Source organism: Nelumbo nucifera, chromosome 8 (genome assembly GCF_055504915.1).
Source record: "Nelumbo nucifera cultivar China Antique chromosome 8, China Antique-T2T, whole genome shotgun sequence".
NCBI classification, from domain to species: domain Eukaryota; kingdom Viridiplantae; phylum Streptophyta; class Magnoliopsida; order Proteales; family Nelumbonaceae; genus Nelumbo; species Nelumbo nucifera.
This window is the reverse complement of record NC_142656.1, coordinates 3,653,543-3,657,710: the sequence shown is the minus strand read 5'-3', so window position 1 is coordinate 3,657,710 and position 4,168 is coordinate 3,653,543.

Genomic DNA, 4,168 nt, shown 5'->3' with positions numbered 1-4,168 from the left:
AAGCGTGAACGAATGGGTACTGAAATGGAAATATCAGAAAGCCAAGGGCATTCAAGAGGATTTGGTTAATAAACAATATTAATGGGCTAACTGGGCCGTTACCTGTCGATAGTGGACAATCCAATTAAAATGTGACACGTAGTAATAAAATCGAAAAAGTACGGATAAGTTCAATGCAAATTTTTAAATTGTACTGGAGAACTATAAAGATTCAAAATGTCAAAAACCTTCGTTTTATACAGAATACATAATACCGTGAATTAGCATCAGTTTTGAGCTGGCACCTATTTCAACTGTAATTTGAGCCTAAAAATTCTAACCCTGTACTGACTTCACTCTCAGGCCTTAGCACGAATAGGACTGCAAAAAACGTTTTTTTTTTTTTCAATGCATAAAAAATACGTTATCCATTTTGTTTGGATTCGATTTATAACCGATCCGATTAGAATGAAATTTATAATTTGATCTAAACATGGATCAACCTCAATAAAACTCGATATATGATCAATGTAAAATCTGGGCTCTATTGGTTTGAGTTGAAAAGGGTACACAATTGTTGGACGAGAGAGATAATAAGAGAAAACATATTAAATTTGTGATGACTGTATGTGGGCATTGGTTAAGGGTTATTCATTGGGCTATATTTGGTTGCGATGCGAGTAAATTTGTATTGATGTAAAATTATGATTGTAAATAAATTGAGTGTAAATTTTGACTTATTTTTGTTTCAATTTTTAGTTTATTTTATTTGATTGCAGTATAAATGAAATAAATTAAAACATTAAACATAATAAAATAAAACACAAAACAAAATTAAATGAGAATTTATATATTTTTTTTCATTTGCACTTTCATGCATTTGTAATAGTGCATATAAAATTGCATTGCAACCAAATGCAGCCTTGCATAAGTTGTGACCCAATACACCCAACCCATTAACACTAAATCCACCAGGTTGATGATCAATGTTTGAAAACAAACACGACCCAACCAAACCCATTAATAAATGGGTAGGTTGAAAATGCTCACACCTAAACTATACAATAAATTGACAGATCATTTTCTAGTCGAGCTTTGAACCCAATCATAACGATAGCAATTCACCATTCTGGTGCCCTCCTCAACTATCATGTCACAGGATTCCGTCTGTCTGCGATCGATTTCCACATTGCATCCAGCATGTCGTTCTCCTCCCGCTTTGCCTCACACCCTAGACCTCTCACCTTCTTCTCCACCGTTGCCTTCACAACGCACCCTGTATGTCCCACTGGCTTCGCCTCCGTCGCAGTGTCTCTGGCGGTTTTTCGGTACGTCCCCATTGTTTTTACAATGGCAGAAGAGGCCGAGGAGTTCAGCCCTGATTTCCCGTCATAATCGGTCACGCATGACACATCCGACCAACCCCCTGTTTTCTCGTCTATCTACACCTGCATTTCCTCCATTTCGTTAATCTCCAACCAAACTCCTTGTGAAACCTTCCACCTCTGCTTCTTGCGTCGACTCTCATCTTCTTCGCTTCCGCTCTTGTCTGAGAACTTCTGTTGTAAGTTCGATAAAGCTGCAATGATGATGATTTAAAATTGAAGACGACAAAGAGATAAGGACGAGTCAATCAACTCTAGAACGAAGTCCATAGACGAGGGAGCATTGAGATCGTCGTATAGAAACTGTTTTTGGTCGACGAGTACTGAAATGAATTGGTCATTGCTTCACAAACCGAAGATGGTAAAAGAGGATTTATGGAAGTGAAACCCTAGATATTGATCAGATTCTAACACGAAAATAAATATAAATAGCAAAAACCCTAACATTTTAAAACCATAAAAGAACACCATAGAGAAGAACAAAGACTACAGCTAGATAACTTGGATTCTTTTTGCTTGAAATAGTTGTCCGTGCTCTATTTTGGTTTATCAATTTAGTTTTAGCGTAAAAAATAATGATAAAGCTCACAGTTCTCACTTCTCAATTTTCCATAAAAATTGTATCCGGTTGATGTTGCCAAAAGTATCACAGGGTTGAACCCTGAAACCATATTAGACAAACAAGTTTTGTCATCCTAAATTGGCTGATAATTAATAACCATCTATGCTTCTAGTTTTTTTTAATTGTAAAAAAAAAAAAAAATTGTTTGCACATTTGACATGTTGCATGGTCTTATTATTGAACCACCTCCAACTTTATTGGTATTTTATACTTTAAAGGGCTCTCTCTTGTATCCATTCTTTAACAAGTATGAATAAATTGAGTTATTTATAGAATCACACTCACATTCTGTGATGCCATTAAAGTAAGAGGAAGGGGTTGATTATGGTGCAGAAATCTGAAGCTTTGAATATGCAAAAATTCACTTATGTGGAGTTTTCAATCATTGATACTCTTTTTTTTTTTAACGCTGAGATGAATATTAATAGCTCAGAGCTTGGCTGTTTGGGGGGAAAAAAAAGCTTTCTTCACATCACACTTTGCTCCACTTCTTTAATTATTTGTGCTTTTAATAACGGGATATTTGATATTGATGGTGATGTTTGACTATACTTTTAAATCTTGGGCATATATGAAAATTTACATACCGTTCAAGTCCTAAGACAATTATATAATACATAAAAAAAGACTATCATCACAAAATGCCAATATCTAAATTTTATATTTTATAATATTTGTTGCAAATGCATTTGATTGAAACATTAATGCACCAAATCAATGATAAAATTTAGGGGTGAGCAAAAAACAAAACCGAAAAACCAAACTGATCGAAACCGAACCGAAAAATCAATTAACTGAACCGATCGATTTGGTATTTTAAAAAAACAAAGGTACCTGTTCGGTTTTAGTTAACCAATATAGAAAACCAGCAGTTAACCGAACCGACCGGTATACATATATTTCTATATTTTTTTATATATTTATGTATATTATATTTTTATATATTATAAATTAATAAATATGCATTATATATATTTATAATTTTTTATTATATATTTATATATATAATATTATAAAAATTAAAAACTGAAAAACTGATGAACCAAACCAATGGTTAACCCAACCAGTTAACTAGTTAACCAACTAGTTTCGGTTTGGTTCCGGTTACCGGTTTTCAAAAAAACTGGTAGTATCGGTTCGGTTCCAAAAAATGCCCCACGGTTTGGTTAACCAAACTGTGAGCACCCCTAATAAAATTACATTCAACAAAATTATATATAGATACATTTCATCCCCAAAAAACACAAATTTTATGGAGAATTGGAGATGCCACTCTTAACCGATCTCATGTTTTGTGATAACTTTTAACCTATGAAAATAATTACTATTAATGGTTATAAGTAAAACTAAACTATTATGTTAATTTACTCAATTAACTATTGAATAGTGGAAGTTATTATCTAAGATGACTATTAAATAACGTATATTTATGCCTAAAAACATTTTCTTCTTACTTTTTAACTAAAATGAGGTAAAGAAATTAGTTGGAAGCAATATTTATCAACCAACTACTAGAGTAACATGTATGTAAACACCTTGTAGGCACGTTTGTTCAATAATAAAACAATCAAACGATTCACAATGTGTTATAGTGTTGCATACGACTAAGGACATGAGTTGCAGGCCCTACTTAACAAACACACACATGAGAACATACAATCCCAATGGCCAAAATGCCCTTATAAGACGTGGGCCCAACTAACAAACATGTATAGGGCCCATGGAATGAAATTTATGTATTTTTGTTATATTTTTTTCATTTTTATATTCTTTATAAATTTTTGGTTTATTATGCATTTTTTATTCATTTTTTTGCAATTTATGGTTTTCTTTGATTATAGTAATTTTTGTTATTTTCATCAATTCTTATGACTTTCCACATTTTTATGTATTTCTTTGTTTGTTGTAGTTTATATTATTTTCTTCGTTTTTTATGTTTTCATAATTATTTTGCATTTTTTATTTTTTCTTTAATTTATGTTATTTTCTACATTTTCTATCTTTATTTGTATATTATGTATTTTTTATAGTTTTATTTTTTCTAGAATTTATGTATTATGTGAAAAATTAATGGTTTGGGCAAGTTGGGTTGGATTATGGTGGGTTTGGGTTGAACCCAAAATAGGTCATTAACGGGTTAATGGGCCAAGTGCCCACCCAATGGCTTTTTAGAAAAGACAAC